Genomic DNA, 19273 nt, shown 5'->3' on the forward strand with positions numbered 1-19273 from the left:
AATAATACTTCTCAAGCTGGATCTGAGCCTGCAAAGTATTAAGCATCTGCTGCAAAATTTTTAATTTCTTCCCTTTGTGAACATTAATGTGGGTACTGGGTTGTCAGCAAATTTCCAGAAGGACTCTCTACTATATATATTTTGGACTTTGCTTTGAATTTTTCTGTCTCTCCTTCCTATGTGCTGCATGGGAATAGAAAGCAAGTTTAAGTAGTGACTGAGGACTTCCACTCTGTAAACATCTGGACCTAGAACTGTTAGTATTTTAGTCTTATATTAATAACTCTTTTTTTTTTTTTTCTCAAACAAAAGCAAAAAAAAGCCCCAAGAAACAAAACAAATAAAAAAAAAATCTCTTACAGTGTTTAATAAAGCAACAAACCTTGTAATAGGTTTCCACTGTGTGAAATTCCATGAGGATAAGTTTCTTTAATGACTACTGCTTATGTTTCTCCTTGTCTGACAGCTCTACAGGCACCATAATTCTGTGCAAGAAAGGTCTTCTGACCTTCTCTTTTCCTCTGTATTTTCTGAAAACATGACTTTGGGTGATTGTCTCTGAACGTTTTTAAAAAATATTCTTTAATTAAGTCTTCGCTGAGGAACATAATGCTACAGTCACTTATTTGAGCAATTCCTAGCTTATGAAATTTACACAGGTGGTGGTGTTTACCATATTTTTATTCACCATTATTATTATGAAATCCTAGTATTGGATGTAGTTTTTAGAGATACCAGATTTTCCATTTAAGCAATGTTACTCTGCTGTCTGTGACAGATTTTTCACTCTGATTACATCACAGTTCAATGCAATATTACTTTTGAGAAACAAACATTGTTAGGATAAGAGATGACGTACTACTGGTAGAATAACCTCAAACTATTCTTCTTGTAGATTGCCCACTTGTATGGCACAGAGTAGTTCAAAACGATACAGCAGTACTGAATTAGTACAGCCCTGTACAGGCTAACTTTTATGCTACTTGTCAAAATTGTTTTGGAAGTTCTTTAAGACCAGCATTACAGAGACTAAAACTAAAAGTCCTCTCCACTATTATGAGAAATTTAATAAGTTCTACCCAATGACTTGCTTTCCCTAAAATGAAAGACTATCATTTTTGTTCATCGAGTATGTTAAATCTTTATATAGGGCAGCAGAACACATCAGCGTTTTTAGTGTTAAGAAATCAGAAAATTCCTTTTACTCAATGATTCCTGATAAAGAAAATGAGAATCTAATCTTTGAAGTCCATGCTATCCTTTTGCCTTCAATGGTGTCTATACTCATCATTCATAGGTAACCGCTAATAATCAGCAGAAAGTAGGGTATGGAATACACTTTCAGGTTTTCCTCTAGTGTAACACCGACTTGAGGCAATCCAAGCAGTTCTATGCTAGTGTGCGTGGTGATATGGCTAACCTCAGTTGAAGGCAAGAAGGCCAGCTGGACACAATTCCTTCTTCCCTTATCCAAACTGAATGTAAAGTTGATCTGTCAGCCCAACTCATGAAGAGCAAATAATGAAAGCAGTGTAAACTGGAATCCTATTGCATAAATTAATTCCAGATATTATCCTACCCAAGAATTCTTCAAATAACAGTCTAAAATCTTTCTATTAAAAAAAAAAAAAAAACAAAACACAACAACAACAACAAAAAAAAACCTGGCACCTTGCACTCCTGTTGATCTAGCATTTATTCTCTGGCAGCAAACGTGGTTCCCTCAGAGAAAATATAGGCCTCCATCCAGGTTGAACATCGAAGGAATCTCTTTCCTTCATTCCATCTAATGGTCATTTTGTGCCTTGAAACATAACAATCAATAGTTTCATAATTAAATTGTTGCTGATGAAACTACTGATGTTATTCATGTGCATAAAAGAGCTTCTATTCTGAGTATGTTTGGGTTCAATATCATCTGAAATCTTTAGATGTCAGTTAGACATGTTCTGTAAAATGACTATTTGTCTGTCCACTCTGATATTTTGCCTTTAATTTCATTGAGCAAGAGATCCTTATATGTATATTTATATATATTAGAAATGTTTACATATAAATATTGGGGAAATATTTTTAATAAATATTGGGGAAATTTAATTTATAATGTAATAAATATTGGGGAAAATATTTTTCTGCATTCTGTTGCTCGTTTAACTTACCTTTGTTACAGCTTCTGTTCATTTTCTCTTAAGTACTGAATAATAATAATCCTTTAAATCTTTTTATTCATTTCTTTAAAAAAAACAAATGGGACCTTCGAAGCAAGAAAGCTAAGTAGATACATGAATATTATAGTGATCTCAGAAAAATAATCATTTTTATCACTTTCATGCTTCACCAAGAAGAGGATAATTGCTACTATCTGTTTAAATCCTTCAGATGCTAGTTGTTGGTATAATTTCAATTGGCCACAATACCTTATTTTCAATGTTCTTGCATTTTTAACTCTAATATGAAAGTATGATTACTTAACATGATAAAAGTAAAATTGTTTCTGGAAAGGCAGTCAGCTTATTATGGACTATCTAATATAATTAGATTAGGTGAACTTGATGTGACTTAAACCATCAGTTTGAAGCAGCAAAGTCAGAAGAAAATAACATCCAGAGTATTTAACAACAGCAGCAGCAATAATAATTATAATCCTAGAATATTTTCACTTGAATCCTTCAAGATTCTTCAAAAACAAAAGTGCATTGTGCACCTTAGTATTTTTGTGAATCAGTTATCTTAGTTTTAGAATGAAGCACAAATTATATGCAGTCTTATTCCAGTGATTTCTTTGCTCCTATAAATGTCCGTAAACTTTTTTTTTTTTTTTCCTAATAATTTTTGGTCTGTAACTGCTCAAATGCTAACCCTTAAACCACCTATAACTCTAGTGTGAGGGCAGGAGAGTTTACCCTTAGTGAAATAAGAATTTCAGGTATTGTAAAATGATGTCTACGTTTTTTTGGTAGTTTCCTGTGAATTTGTGAGTCAATTCAGACAGTGTTGCTCCTGATTCTCCAATGCTTTTTATATGCTATATTATCTTTCTTTTACAATGACTGAAAAGCATATGGAAGATTTCTTAAGAATTTCAGTGGTTCATTTAGAGATATATTCTTGTATGTTTAGGTATTTTCAGTCACCAAAGTAAGTGCTTTTATTTTACAATAGAGAAAATATTATTACATATTCTGATCTAGTTAATCTCAATACATTTTTATTTGAGTTTATTCCTTTTGAAGCTCGATATTACATGCTCCCCCCCCCTTTTTTTTTTTTTACTGATTTGTATTTTCTACTCATTATACTCATTAGCTCATTTTTAGAATATCAAGTTATTTGTATATCGATTCCATGGTTTAGTCCTCCTGTATCTTTTTTTATTAGCAAATGGACAATAATCTATATCTTATTCCTCTGCTTTCTCATCTTTCTGTGTACAGCTGATTGAAATCTGAGTTACAAGGTTTCCTCCATTGTACGTATTGTTCAGAACGACCCTATTTTCTTTTCCTTTTTTTTTTTTTTTTCCTTTGGTGCTGTTTATTATCTTTTAATATTGTTATATTCCTATGCCTGGACCAATGGTTATCATTACCAGCATTCATGTAGAGGTGTGGTGATCCCTTCCAGCCTAGACAGAAACTGAGAAAAGCCCATCCCAAAATGAGGTGGTAATCCTACTGCAGTTAATGATCTTTTGATAGCTATATTGTTATTATACAACTTACATTGTGCCTTCTCAAGCAAGAAATGGCCCTCAGTGAGCATCACAGAATAATAACTGTTTCTTTTTGAAAGGGTTTTTGAAAACCTTACAAAACCAAGTCATGGGCTGTAATAATGCCAAGTATTTCAAAGGGAATAAACTGAAAATAGGAATCTTTGCCAGGAATTGTTCAGAAAGAGAATGGAAAATAGGATCATAAGCCAAAAATCATCACTGCTCTTTCCATTAGAAACAAAAGATTGAATATGGGGTACAAAATGAACCATTGGTTCACCCAGTGTGAAGATACCACTTCCCCAAAAGCACTCGGGCTAGTGAATTTTTAGAGAAATGCTGAAGTTAGAAAATGCCTTGTGTAGCTGACTCTTCCTTGCAGGATGCCACATCTTAAGCCATTATTTGTCCATGTTCAACTCAATTTTTAAGATGCATTTCTCCTTTATTGTGCCATAGCTATTCACTCAAGTTCTTGGATGAAAAGGAAAGGGGGCATTTCCTGATGCTTGTTTTCTCCTTATATGCCCTCATTGCCATTCTCCTTGAAAAACACCTCCTGAGCTGTATTGGGTAATTTCCAAAAGTCCCCATCTTAACCCATGTCTTGTTGGAAGTAAGAATTTAACACTAGGCTGTGTTGTCATTCAGGTATTGTGTATGGTTAACTCAATTGAACTTTTCTTCCTGCTTTGAATGTCTGCTTTTGTAAGCTCTTTGGAAACACAGCAGGTTTGCCAGTGTTGGTAGCATCACTGATGACAGGACTAGTTGACATCATTCATCTTTCCCAGTATGGATGCTTAAAATACCACACATTTGTTAATTAGAAAAATTCTTTCTCTTTGAAAAATACTACTTTTCTCTCATTACAGGAGAGTTTAAAGAATTAATACTGTTTATGTATGTTTTTTTTTTTTTTTTTTTTCAGCTGAATTCCTGGTTGACCTTACCTTGTCTCTTGTTAAATATTTGAAACACATTTTTATCCTATCAATTTTCTAAACTGCATGTGTACCCAGTGAGGTGTACCCCATAAGATGAATCCCTTAGGTTATAGCGGCATAAGGTATTCCATTGAAATTGAATTTGATTCCAGCTGATTGTTTTGTTATACTAATTTGTTTCACCTGTCATCTTTGCAATGTGGTCACCTAGAATGAAAGGTCAAATTAGTATCAAAAGAAATCCTTCCTATTCCTTCCAAATTAAACTATTAATATTTAACCATTTAAATTACTATTAATTTTTAACATCGTAATTCAGTGATCTTTTCCTGTAGCATTGGAATGCTTGTCAGCGTTATTCACAGGGATGCTGCTGCTTTCACTGTAAAATGGAGATTAGATGGAGGGCTCCTAGCTGACATCCAATCTGTATGTACGGGAGCTTGTGGAAGGAGATTTTCTCTAGGGAATTCATCACCGTGATGCCGCAGGCCTCGCCTGTGTGTTCAGGTTTTCTAAAGAGTGGTTAAAATCAGAAGTTCCATTGCCTTCTGTGGGAAAGAGTTGCTTAATTTCTGTAACGCTGATTTAGTGCTGATAGCAGCACTTGTACAACATCCTTTGGAAAGACATACACCTCTTCTCTGCAACTGTATTCGCTGTTCTCAGACATCTGTCACCTGTGTCACAGAAGTGACACATAAGACACAGATCACTAATGATAATAATTGGGTTTGAGCCCTTTTAGATGGCAAATATTAAAGGACTGAAATTATAGTTTTTATCAAAACCATGTTCCAGCTGTAATTATATCGCTTCCTTTCATTCCCCCTCCTGTATGTAGGACACTGTGATGAAGGGGAGGCTCCAGAGGAACCAGAGAACATTTTTTTTCTTTGTATAGGGGTGTTCATCTAGGAAATCGGCAACAAATACAGAAAATGTCTTTGTAAGGGTTAGAGATAGTATCTAGAGCAGGATTATTATTTGCTGTGTAAAGTATGTCTTCATTCAAATAATAAAAGCATTTTATTATTGTTTCTTTTGATACAGAAAGTCTCTGAAGCCGGTGTCTGAGTATATCCCTCCTGACACCTTCCTCCCAATAGTTTTACTGTGATTGTCTGTCTAGTGCTTAACCTGTGATAAGTTTACATCTATTGCTTTCCCAGTGGGCTTTTGTCAGACTTGTTTCAGCTGTTCCTTGTATGTGATTACCAGCAACCCTTTAAAATTGTCTCTTGATTACTTGATATCTTTTGTATATATGAGCTATCCCTGAAAGGTCATTAGTGTTCCAGCATATAAAGTGTTTACCTGTTACCTAACATTAACATATGTCTGGTTTCTTCTAGATTCTTACCTTTTTGTTCAAGTGGCTCAAATACTCCAGAGCCGGTCTCTCCTCCGTTCTTGTTTTTAAAGTGTACATTGTAAACAATTTCAATATATTAGGTCAGTTTTGCGCTGACATAGCACTTTTCTAAACATTGCTTTACAGAAGAGGTAGCACAAATACCTTAGTCACCAAATCATGCAGAGGGTTAATGAGACAGGAGTGGAATTCAGATTGTGCCATATGCGCTTGCTGCTGGATTGTGATTTCTCAAACTCTAGGCATGTTCTGTAGGAAGGTCTGTGCTCCATTTATCTAACAGCAGTGTTGCTCCTTTCTCTGTGCTGGAGTGCTCTCTATAATCCTACTCTTCTTCCCTGAAATATATGTTGTAATTAGATTCTAAGCAACACAGTAACATGTAATATGCATAGGTACCGGTGTTTGGTGGAGGTTGTTTTCCTTTTTTTTCTGTTTATTTTTTAAATCCATCTTACAATGATTGTATTGTATTTATTCTTTATTCTGGATGACTTGCAACCATTTTCTCACTTTGCCTTAATGAAGTACCATCCTATTTATAGGAATACGTTTTCATTGACATTATTAGAACGTGGATACTGTTTGGGGTGAAGAGGTTACCAAATCCTAGTTCTAAGCCCTCCTTCCCTCCTTTCCAATGTTCATCATTAATGCAAAGATTTCTTTAGAGTTGTTTATACTTTCTTTTGGGGACTGGAAGTAACAAGTCTCTGTGGACGATTGCTTGTTCTGCTCCCCTGGTGGGAACGTATAAGCAAGGAGTTGTGGTGGAAGAAAGCTCAGGTTGGATAGCTTGCATCAGAGCCAGTAGGCGTTGTACAACTGAGAACTGGCCTCCGGATTTCTGGGTAAAACCAGTGATAAGCCCACTAGAGGGAAGGCTTCGTTAAAGAAAATGTGGGGCACAGAGGGTCAAAGCATCAGATGGTACAGTATTGGGGAAATGTAAAATAGAGAGGATTTGAAATAGTTGATGCTCGGGGCATGTGCTTTCAGGCAGTCCTGAAGAGTTAAGGGGCATCATTCAGAAAGAAAAAGGAATTTAAGGTATAAGTGTAGGCTTTTGATCCATGCTGAACTTCAAATTTTTCCATAGCATGGAGCAAAAGAAGTTCCTGTGTTGGTATTTCACCTTGATATTAGCGGGAAAATTTTTTTCTGACACAGGTTTTGATTCAAAAGACTTTTTAGTTGCTTTTTAAAAACAGCAATGAACAGAAAAGTACAGGACTGTCAGGAAATACATGCTTCTTCAGCATGTATTTCTGTAGACCTAGCAACATTATGGAAGAGATACGTTTGCTTTCCTGAAAAACAAAACACTGAGGGAAAAAAAAAAAAAAAAAAAGGATTTTTAAAAATTAGATTTCCCTTCTGATGTTGTTCTGCAGTATAAAAACATGGAAAATATGGATAATGCTAAAACAAAACCAAAAAAAGCAAATAGCAAAAACGTTATGCATTTATTCTTATTTCTTATTTATTTATTTGTGTGTCCTGCCTGCTTATTTAAAATCTCTAGCTATGCAGATGTTGATGTTGTTTTTTGTTGGAAGGAAAAGGCAGTTTCCTTGTTCACCATTGCTTGATTCTCATCTTCTCTCTTTTGTTCAACTTCATCTCACATTTTCTAACCCCAGTCGTGAAGTTTTATGCTTCCTTCAGTGTTTGTGGTCATTTAATCTCACTTCCTAAGGCTTCTTGCATGCTTGTTTGTGTGGACAGGTTTTGTCAATATTAGGTACTCAAGCTGAGCATGGAATTTCATTGTGCCTTCTATAAGCTGATTTTTGAAGATGTTCCTTGCGTGGTGTTTTGCTTCTCTCCCTAATTACCTCATGGTTTGCCAAACGCTGTGTGCAGTATCCTACCACCTGCAGCAGAGAGGCCCTGGGTAATTCTTAGTGAGTCAGACACCGGTTAACACTGAAAAGGGAGCCAGCAAAAATGTATGTGACTTTGTATCCTAGAGACCCTTGCTTTGAATCTCGGGTGTATTTCTGCAGATTTCTGCAGTGCTTACTGTAGTATTTGGTGATGTGACGTTACTGCCTCTGTCCTCCCTAAAGTGCTAAATTTTCATGGAGGAGACACCTTTCTTATTTTCATCAGTTCTCTTGCATAACCCCGTACTTAAATTCCTGTTTTACTTGTAGTAATACATACCATTCATTTGCTGTCACTTTGCTGTGGCTGCTAGTGACTTTTTCATGCATTTGGAGTAGAAGTCTCTTAGAGAATTCCCTCTTTGAATAAACCTCAATCAACCATTTTTTTAAATTTAGTCTAATGGAGATGTTTGCATATCTAAGTTATTATTATTATTAATAATATATTTTATTTTTTTTTTTACTAAAGTGATGAAAGTGCAAAACAAAGTTGCACTGTCAGTTAGTTGTGAGAGCCTGAGCAATGGACAGCATGTGCATTCTGTTTGATCTATCGTTTGTCTCAGCAGTGGCATCTTCACACTGCGTAGTGTTTTGCTGTTAGAAGAAGGCATAGTTGCAGCCAAAGAAACTCAGGTTGTGATCTTGTCAGATCTCATAAGACAAGTATGGTCTAGCATGATCACTATTATTGTACAATATCTCCAGGGAAAAACTAAGTGCCTTAGGAAATCGTGATTCACTAGTTGCTGTTTCTGCCTACAAATCCAAATTGATTGTGTTTGTTGAGAATAAATGTAATGCTGAAGTTGCACTCTTCAAGGGGTAAAATTATTTGATCACTTCCTTCCATTTACTAATTCTGTGGTATTTTTGTGAGGCCAAAGGAGTACACTGAAGACTAATATCGAAGAGTGACATAAATAGGATTACTACTATTTTTTTTCTTTCAAGTGCTGAGAACCCGTTTGTCCTAATTAAACACACTGAGGCAAGTTAGGTCCTCAGAAAAGTGTTTAGTAATTTCAATGCCCAAATACGGTTTTAGAAGTCAATTTTTAGATATGTGTTTTCAATAATCTCAGTGAGCACTCCCTGAGTTAGTTGTGTGAGCTGCAACTAGATTCACGTTCTGTTTACTTCAGTAAGAAACAGCACTCCATCCCTAATTTATCAAAAGTTGAAAGTACAGTGGTCTCCATCACTTTTGCAGAATTTGATTAGAAACTTGTACATGAAATGCAAAGGTGCTAAGTCTATGGGGGAACCTAGCAGTTTGACTCTAACTTTTTAAATGGAAAATTGAGAAAAGTAGTCTCTGTAACTTTCATATCCCTTGTAATACACGCTCCAACACTGCAAGCCTTCTCATTGCATCTCTAACAGGTGCAAAGAAATAATAGGCGTCCTATTCTCAGTATACTTGAACTCTGCTACAAACCTTAACTGTGATGCTGTGTTCTTGTATGAGCAGATTGACACTTCTGTCACACTTGCAGTTACATTTACGAACAATTCCTCATTAATATATTGCAATAGCTCTAATATGCTTTTGTGCAAGTTTGAAATGGGCATTGTATTGCATTTTGTAATTTATTTTTTTTAATGTCAGAGTTAAAGCACATTTTCAGAGTGCTGAAATAACTCTTTGGAACTCATTTTGCCAATATAAGTTCATTAAGCTGTGATGAAATGTTGACTAAAAATTGCATTCAAAGGTCAATCAGATATGTTTTTTGTTAGTGAAGTTGAGAGTTCTTCAAAACAAAGCTTGCAGCTATTGTTGAACTGATAATACCTGAAAGATGGGGCTCTGATACCAACTTCATAAAATATGTATCTTTCACAATTTTATGGATAAAAAGCATCCTTTCCTTTTAGATTAAGTTATATTGCTATATAAATAAATCAGTACTATATTGCTTTAGGGTTTCTTTTTTTTTTGACACAAAAAGCAGGTATTTGCGCTGTACTCAACTTATAGTAAAACAGAGGCAAAATAAAAACGGATCTTCAGATCTAACGGTAACAGGCATCTTTTCTGCAAACTGTACATTTGGCAGTGACAGCTTCTAGACAGTTTCAGGTTCTGTTGTTACGTGTTCTTCATTTTTCTAAGTGAATGTCCTATGAGAAGCTGAGAATTTAAAAGAGATTTTTTTTACCACTTCCTCTGTCAGTATCAGCGATTCATGGCTCCAGTCTAGCTGGAACTGTATAGTTGGCTTTGTTTCTGCATGGTACATCATAATGAGTTAAAAGGCTTTATTTGCTCTGTGTATGAAATTGTCTCATAATTGTGTCAAGAAAAGCAATAGCTACTCTGAGGGATTTGGAATAATGGTTTACAAAACAATTTAGTTAATGGTTTACAAAAATACAAACCAATATACACAACTTGTGGGTTTGGTCCTGAGGTGTTTGTCTTTATGTGTATAGCTCCCAGTCCACAGATGTAAATGGTAAAAATCACATTCACCGTTCGGGCTCAGGCTGGAGATCATAGAAGGTGAAAGCTACATAAAAAGAGATTGAGACTGGTATGCGGACTTGGTAACTGCAAAACTCTAGACATACAGTGCATAAATTGATCATAAATCCAATACAGAGAAAGACCTTTAAGATGTTTTGGATCTCATAGTTGAGGGTATGGTTCTTTTCTCTACAACTCCACATCTCTGTCATGTATAGAGTATTACATTTTTGATAGCTTTGTTATATAAAAAAAACAAAACACATTTCTTTTTCCATTGTGACTTGGGCTTCTTCATTTCATTAATATTGCTTAGTCTTCAAGGAAACATGGTTTATATTGCACCCTGTTTCATTACCAGTGCTCTGCATGTTCCCTTCACCCTGTGCAAAAGTTTAGATGAAGGATTCAATCTGTGCCATAGCACTGGAAAGCGAGCTCCTATGCACTCTATTACCGTTAAAGTTAGGAATTACTCTGAATCTTTAAGATTGAAAGTAGGCAATCCCTACTACTTAGTTTAAGTTCTGAAAGATGTTCTGATCTCTGTGGAGTTCATTCCCAGTGCTGTGAAGCTGAAGACTCTGAGTCCTATGGATATACAGCACTTTGTTCAGTGAGAGCAGTTGCAAAAGAGTTCATTCTTCTGGTAGTATGAAGTTGCAACATCTTTGAAGCCTAAAAATAACTGAAGAGCTTTTTTTCCTTCTTTTTTTTTTTTTTTTTTCTTCTCTCTCCTATAGAGTGGAGTTTCTGCTGTAACATTTTTTTTGTTATTTTTTTTATTTGCATCTAGGCAGTAGTCTCCAAAATCTTGTGATTAGTTTTTTCTCTAGATCTGATCTGATCTGAATTTGATGCTTGTCTCTGTGATTGGACTCAAAGTTTGGTGCCAAGCTTTAGTATTAAATATACACATCTCAGTGTGCTTCGTATTTTAGGTTTCTGTATATTAAATCAAGGTTTTGTAAAAGGGCGGGAGAGCTCCTTATGAAAAACATCGATTTATGAAATGTTCTGTGTACTACAACTCTTTCTGGAAAAAGTTGTCCTCTTCTTTTACAGTACCTCTTTCTGTCATACTGGGTTCTTATTACTTCTGTCTGTGTATATAAGATAAAAGTGGAAGTGGTGGGTTTTTAAGGATTAAGGTTCATTGGAAAAGCCAACACATGGCAAAGAACAGTGAAGTGTCTGTATACTGGAACAGAACATAGACCTTCATGTTTATTTCTGCTTTCTGCTTCTTGCTGAGGGGAAAATAACGAAGTCTGAGCATCTCAATGCAGGAGGCATGTGCCATAAAGACGTCACCCACTGGATGTTGAAATCATACAAACTGATGTACAGGTGTTATTATTTCCCATTTTTTCACACTAGCTTCTTTGGCATGAGATGGTAGTTTTAGTCCATATTCCCTGAGATATATCCTTATCATGTTAGTTACGATAAACATTAAGTGTATGAATCAGATTACATTGGTTTTGTTTATAATCTTTGAATACATGATTGCAAAGAAGGTTTCATTGTGGAGTTAAAAATCTGAACTAAACCAATTAATAACTGAAGTTTTTGAAGAGGAAATTGTCAGACCAATCACAGTGATTCTCTCTGAATACCAGTTTGAGGACATGGATCCTATTTTGTTACACTGGTTTTTGAACAGTACTAGGTAGGCTGCTTTGTTAGACTAAATTAGAACAAAACTGAATAAAAAGCATAAGCATGGCTTACATTAGTAGTTTCTTTTATAAACTTGGTAGGAGATAGGGAATTGTGACCAAAATCTAATGAGATACCAGGAAACCAAAGGAAGTAATTTAGTTTATTACAGAAAAGTAAACATTCAAGAGGCATTATTTAGACAGGCAAATGCATGCACATTCTGAATTTTATATTCAAATTAAATCTCACTATTTCTTCCTAATTACTCAAGAGTAGCATATGTCTACTCTTTTAGAAGGCAATCTAAATAATTTGGTGTTAAACACCAGAAGCTGTTCATCGTGTCTTAAATTACAATAGCATTTTAGTTTCTTACTAAAAGAACTGCAAATCTGATATTTCTGCAAGCACTTTTGTGTGCTTTACTGCTTGTAACGATAAACTTGCAGTACATCCTAATGTTAAAGAAGATTTTTTGTTGTTGTTGCTGTTCTGAGTCCTGTGTTGCCTGCTTGTTTCTTTGTGGAAATGAACAGGGTGAGCTTGTATGACTGATGTTCAGAATGGACATAGATCAGCCTTATTTTGCTTCTATAATACTCATGAGTAGGCAAAAATGCAGATTATTTATTTTTAGGGTTGTCAGGATTCACAGGTAGCGCAATAGTCTTTCACCATCTTATCTGCAATGTAATTTATTGCACATATGCTGTTTGACCTACGAATCATGTTTCTAATTGCCCTGGTTTTCTAGGGGAGGGTCTTGCTGTGTGTTCACAGTCAAGTTTCTTTTTATTCAGTCTATTTCAGAACTATCCTTTTGTTTCATCAGAACTTCTTATGACCTGAAGTCCTGATTCCTTTAAGTCCTCAGTTCTTCTCAAATTCAAATTTTTTCATTTCTCATTTTTAAAGCCTTCATAATTAAATAGACTTTTGAGTCCTAATGCCATGCAACAAAGTGTTGCTTGTTCTTTTAAATGTATTTGGAGAGAAGACTTCCTCCTTTCCGAGTTTTCAAATGCCATTGCATACATGTTGCTTGGCAGCTTATTATTTTTACATTAGGACATATTATATATAAATGGTCTCTGTATTAATAAACAGTGGTAGCATCTGATGACATTGCTATTTTTGAAGTGAGTCGTGTCTCTGTTGTATACCTCTGGCATATAAGTGTTTCCTGCATTTGTCCTTTCATACCTCAGAAGCAGATTTTCATCTCTCAATTTAGAGATCAACATAGATTTCTTTTCAGTGTTGCAAATATGAGAATAAATAGAAATAGCATCTATACACAGTGTTTTCCAATGAAGATTTTTTTTTTTTCGTTAAAGAATGAAGGTTTGGGGGAATGAATGGGAGGAAATTGTCACAATATAAAATATTCCTATCTTCTTAGATGGTTTAAACTGGGACCTTTTCTTGTAACGCAAAGTGAGAGTGGCTATGATGTAGGACCACTCAGTGGGATATGTGTTCAGTAATTGCATTCAAGTGTCTGTCCTTTTTAGAAGAACATTCTTATTAAAAAAAAAAAATAATCAAATAAACACTATTTTTTTTTTCCTGAAAAGTAAATCATGTGTCAAATACACCATTTAGAAATGATGAGTTGGAAAATCATTATGGTCTTTTGAACTGTGCAAGGGACAGCTATCCCCACGTTACAGTTACTCAGAACTGTTTTCTAAAAGGTTCTTGGCTTTACCATGTGTATAAATTTTCAAATGGTCATTCTAATTTTCTGTTAGAATTTTTTCTGTTTCTGATTTCTATACAAATAGAATAACATCTTTTTTTTTTTTTTTTTTTTTTTTTTTTTTTTTCTCCAAGTATGTACTGGAAGAAAAAAAAAAAAAGTAGAATCCAAGTAGATTCTACTTTCAGAGCCCATACAAATCCAGTAAGCTTCTTTCAGCAAGGGAAAGCAGAAACATCCTAGAAACTATGTTGTACTCCTGAAGAATGCATTTTTAAAAATGTATGCCCAGTACATAAGTAAAGGCTATTTTTCTCTTGTAAAATTAATATTAAAAATTATTGAAAATATTTTTTCAGTAAAAATATGGATATTTATATTACCACAAAAAAAAAAAGAAAACACTACAAGAGTACAGCAATATGCCGTTTTTTATTATCGACCATATTCTTCTAATGCTAATTGTCAGAGCTGTGTCGAACCTTTCACAAGCACTGAATTTCATGTACACGCAAATGGAGAAAAAATAGTGTTTACATGCACCTCTGTGTTGTTATAAATTCATACGTTTGTGCATCTGTATTTATAAATGTATGACAAATCCTTTTTTTTTTTTTTAATTTGCATGTGTTCTGAATTATTTTTATGTAGTGTTTTTTTACTTGCAAACAATTTTGCAGTGTGGTTTCGACGGCTTTGTGTAGGACACAGTACCTCAGGCAGCAAAAATATTTGCATGTTACCCCTCTCTCCCTGGTGTGTTTCCTGCTGCATTCTTGCAGCTCATTTTAGCCCAGAACTGAGGGGTGTGTGTGTGTATATATATATATTTTAAACTAACACTAAACAAAAGTAATCTTGTGATTCCTCAGTAAGATTAGGCTAGAAAAATGGGCATATTGAACGTTTGACAGGAATACAGAATTGCTGACTTCTTTGTCCTTGTTGGAATATTCCTATTCATACTTCACACTGAAGTGATCAGCTGTCAACAGGGTTACATATTAATGTGCAGCAGCTGGAATGCATGCTCGTCTGAGCTACGCCAAAGCACAAGATGCTACAGCTCATAGATGCTTTAACTCAACTAGCCTTAATAGTTACCTGTGTTTTGAAGAAAGTTGATGGTTTGTTTAAAACTTAAGTTAGTGGCATCACAGCTGAAATGCATCATGATTTATTATTCTGGTGTTGGTTAAGGTGTAGCTAATGTAGCTGTTAGTGGAGGTTTGACCTTTTATAGTGAATGCTTTGTCCACAGATGTGGAGTTCAGTTGTGTTTGTGGTCTGCTGCTGCATGCTGTTGCCTTCTACGTAAGTGCACAGTAAATGCTGGCTGCTGGTGTTGGGGATATCGGTGTGCTGTTTGCTTGGACAGGGTCAGTCTGCTTTGAATGTGCAACACCAGTACGGGGGGGTGCAGAGCAGTCACAGCTCTCTGTGGCACTCTGGTAATTGTGCAGTTTCCCAATCAGTTGTGTTACTGAGAATTTCACAGGAAGTGATGTGCGTTTTCCCATTGCACTCTAATGAGTTTCCCCTCTGGCATTTCAGGAAAAAGGAGGTATTGTGTGCTCCCTAATGTCAGTGTGCATACACACCAACTTGGTATTTAGAATAAGGTTTTCTGCAATTTGTGGGATGCATTGCTGCTTCATAATAAGATATGCAACTAACTGTATACTTGAGACTATTTTCTGGTGAATTAACTTTGCTTTTTATGTGATTGTTATCTTTGTAAGACCATGTAATATTGAAACAAATTCTGTCAGACAGCTCCTGGGTATTCAATTCATCAAGATAAACTTATTTTATTAGTTTGCCTGTGAACAAAGCAGAGATAACTACAATGCTTATCTTTAACAGCTGTGCATTCACCATCATGCAACAATACTGATGTATAAACATCAGTGTCCCCAGATCCATAGTGCTGTCAGAGCTGATGCAATTTCAGTTTTTGAGACAAGTATTTTTTTTTGTTAACTGTCCAATTACAACTTTTTCATATAGAAGTTTTCTGTAGAGATTTTGTTTTAAAGGTGTTCCTCAGAGCTGACACATTGCCTAATGTATGCATAGAATGCACCCACACTTGATACATGCCATAATTCTACAGTCATACAACAGAGGCGGCAGAGATATTATTGTAAAGAAGGTGACTAATTTCTTACCAGTGATCTTTCAAGTGCTTATGGAGGCAAATGGACTTCTTCATAAAAAAAATAATAATAATAATAAAAAAGGAATCGACTTGTTATTTGTTGCTTCACAAGCTGGCCTAGCTCAAATATAAACTTTGAAGATAAGAACTGTTAAGGATTTTAGAAAAGTCCATGGAACCATTTGGAAATTCGACAAAGTTTTGGTCTAGAAATAAAATACTAGGCTTAAATATGTAGTGTGCTAGCTGTGGTTGTAGCCTGGTGGTTAGGAGTCAAGAATGGGATCTGAAGCTTCAGAGATAATTTGTGCTTTCATAACCCCTTTCTGCTTCTAGGAAAATAAAATTAAGCAGAAGGTGAACTGGCAGTTGGTATTTGATTTTTGTTTGTTTTACGATAGAAGATTGATATTCTTTAATTTTCTGCAAGGTCTTTAACATTTGAGGATTTCAAAAGAAGGACAAATACTTCAAAAAAAAAAAAGTATAGAATCTTGTAATATTTTCATTTAATGCAGGGAAATAGAGGCATAAAAAGTAAATAATCCTCTGGCTTTACCCCAGACAAAGCACAGAATATAGGTGGAAATAACTAGAATATTTCAGTAATAGAAATACTAATACTGAAGACAGTTTGCAGAGATTTTGTAAATGAACTAAACTGTCTGTAAGCAAAGAATAGTGTTGTAATTTAACTATTCTTCTGAAATGCTACCTATATCTTGAAATCAATATTAATAATCCAAGGGAATGAGCGTTGGTCCTGGGAACTGCATCCTACTGCAGTGACCTTCTCAGTAAGCCTGCTGATACTTCTTGTCTTTGATCATAATCTCCTCTTGTGTTACATAATAGTAACAAAAGACACATGGAGATGGATGAATTTAGTCAAATTTATGATGACAGTTTCATTCCTGAGCTGTCATTCCATGGCAGCGTGCTTTTATATATATATAAATACATATATGTGTAAACAAAAGAAATTTTAGAGCCCCATTTCTTGTGCTGCTTATTTTCAGCCAAAAGTGAAATTGTCAAAATAAGATATGACTCGAAGTTTTAGTCTCAGCTCTCCGTTGTTGGAATGGCACTGTTTGTCACTCCCTTCCATTTGTTTTTCAGCATTTTTTCCTTCCATGCTTCGGTATCTATTTAGGTAGCTTTAACTGTAACGTTAAAGGAAAAACACATTCTCTCTGATCAGCGCTTGAATGGGAGATTTTGGAAAGTGATATTCTTTGCAAATCAGTCATAATCTCCTTTAAGATGAAACAAAACACAAGTCCACCTTCCTCCCTCACTTGCCGATGTGAATATGAGGTGTTCCAAAGGGTAATCTCTTGTGAGGGAGAAGAAAACCAAAAATAACTCTCTACTGACAGAATCTTAGAGATTTTTCCATTTGGAATAAAAAGATTTTTGTAGGTTGACAGAAAATCAATGCTTTCTCATTCTTATTAGGACTGGAGTAACGTCATCTATAGACATCCCTACACCAGGGAAAATTTCATTTAAAGTTCCCATCATAGCAGCCAAACAGTCTTGGGATTCCTCATGCAGATGAAGGTCTCTTAGTCCTTTTTGTGCTAAGAATATCAGGATCTCTGATGAAGAGCATATTCCCATGGTTAACTCTGTTGCTCTCTCTTCAAACTTATATCTGCCTAGAAAAACTGTCCTCTGTTTTAGGCATAGCTTTATGAACGCAACTTTGTCTGTGCTAAATCTTTTAACACTGCCAGCATCTGTGCATCTGCAGGAGTGGTAAACAGCATTGTTTACTCTGTCAAAGTCCTGGAACAAGACAACAGAGTATAATCTCTTTTGTATTTTGGCAAAACACAACTGCTAACTCTGAGAAATCATTTGTTTACATTTGAAGTGCTGAGAAGGTAATCAAGTAGTTTTGGCAATTGAGTAGAAATGTTCTGTATATAAGAGCTTATCACGAAGGCCCTCTCATTGTAGTTTGAATACCAACACACAAAATCTAAAGGCAATGACTGGTAAAAGCAGTAAGAGGAGGAAGAGAGCATGGAGAAGGCCTGCCTTTTAAAAGAAAGTAACATTCAATTTCAACTGCCTGCTAACCACTTCCTTGGAGGGTAGCTTGATCCTTGTGTCTGAGCACCATGAGACCAGGAGTGGCAAGAATCAGGTTAGAGTAGGGTTTCTTAAAAGATGAAGGAGAGAACAAACAGCCCTGAAGAAGCCTAAAACTCAGAGTATCTGAGGCATCTGAAAATTAGAAAGGAGCTCAAGTAAATGAACGAGCAGAGCCAGGGATCAACACAAGCTAACAAGTATAAATATAAGCCTGAATTTATCAGCAAAAGCCAGGCACATATGACTGTGTGCATATGAGAGTTTCTTGCTGAAAGCAAACAGGCAGTGAGCGACATGGTGCTTTGATTCTCTTTAAAGGAAAATGATGGCAATCCATATCATTTACCTGTCAGATGGATTTGGGAAAAAAAAAAAAAAGGCAAGCATGTCAGGTATATGTTCTGCAAACAGTTATCAAAGGTGTTTCTTTGATAATGGTTTGGTTATTTGGTTCAGAGCGTTCCTTGGAATCTACCATTCAAATCTACGTGTGTCTTGATTTACCTTGAAATTGACCGTCATCCTGTGATACAGAAAAGTGAGGCAATGCAAAGATTAATGTAAGGCTGGAGAAGCCTTTGGTCTTGCTGTTAATGAAAAGGCTCTTCCAAAGGGGTTTAATTCAGAGTATGTAAAAATGAGTATTTTCCTCATGTATTAGAGGCACCGCTTCTTTCTTGTCTATAAAAGGCTAAATTTAGCCTGTGATCCTTTGAGCACCTCGTATTTACTAGTATATTTAAGCTTATCTTTGGTTCCAGGCAGAAATGCCGTTTACCTCTGAGTAGGATGCTAGCCAGATGATTGCACTGGCATAAATTAAGATTACTAAGAAAGATTCCACATTGACATTTATGATTAGGTCTATAGTCAAAACCCTTTGCTTGATCTGAAGAAATTTCACTGCATTCTCTTTATTCTGCTGAACAAAACTGTAAATCCACCAGTGCAGAGGTGTAAAACATTCAGGTTTTCTTTTTGCAATCCAGCTGCATAAGGGAAGCTCCCAGTAATTGGAGGAAGAAGCGAGAAACTTCAGGGTCAGGTAGCTCACCACCTCTAACTGCTGCCTTACCACAACAAAATAAAGCAGGAGAGTAAAGTGCAAGAGCTGCAGCAAATTAGGCTCAGTGGCAGCAGTTAGAGATGCTGGATGAAAGCGAAATATGGCCCATAGGTCTGGTAGTTTCGTTGAGATCCAGTGGTAGGAATGGTGCTCTAAAGATATTAACTGTTG

At 35.6% G+C, this 19273-nt stretch overlaps 1 protein-coding gene across 4 annotated transcripts in view; it reads left to right on the forward strand.

Annotated features, from left to right (window-relative positions):
• Window positions 1-19273, forward strand: part of NELL1 (neural EGFL like 1) — a 284792-nt gene that overhangs the window by 158307 nt on the left and 107212 nt on the right. The gene's annotated exons all lie outside the window — the stretch shown is intronic.

Source organism: Anas platyrhynchos, chromosome 5 (genome assembly GCF_047663525.1).
Source record: "Anas platyrhynchos isolate ZD024472 breed Pekin duck chromosome 5, IASCAAS_PekinDuck_T2T, whole genome shotgun sequence".
NCBI classification, from domain to species: domain Eukaryota; kingdom Metazoa; phylum Chordata; class Aves; order Anseriformes; family Anatidae; genus Anas; species Anas platyrhynchos.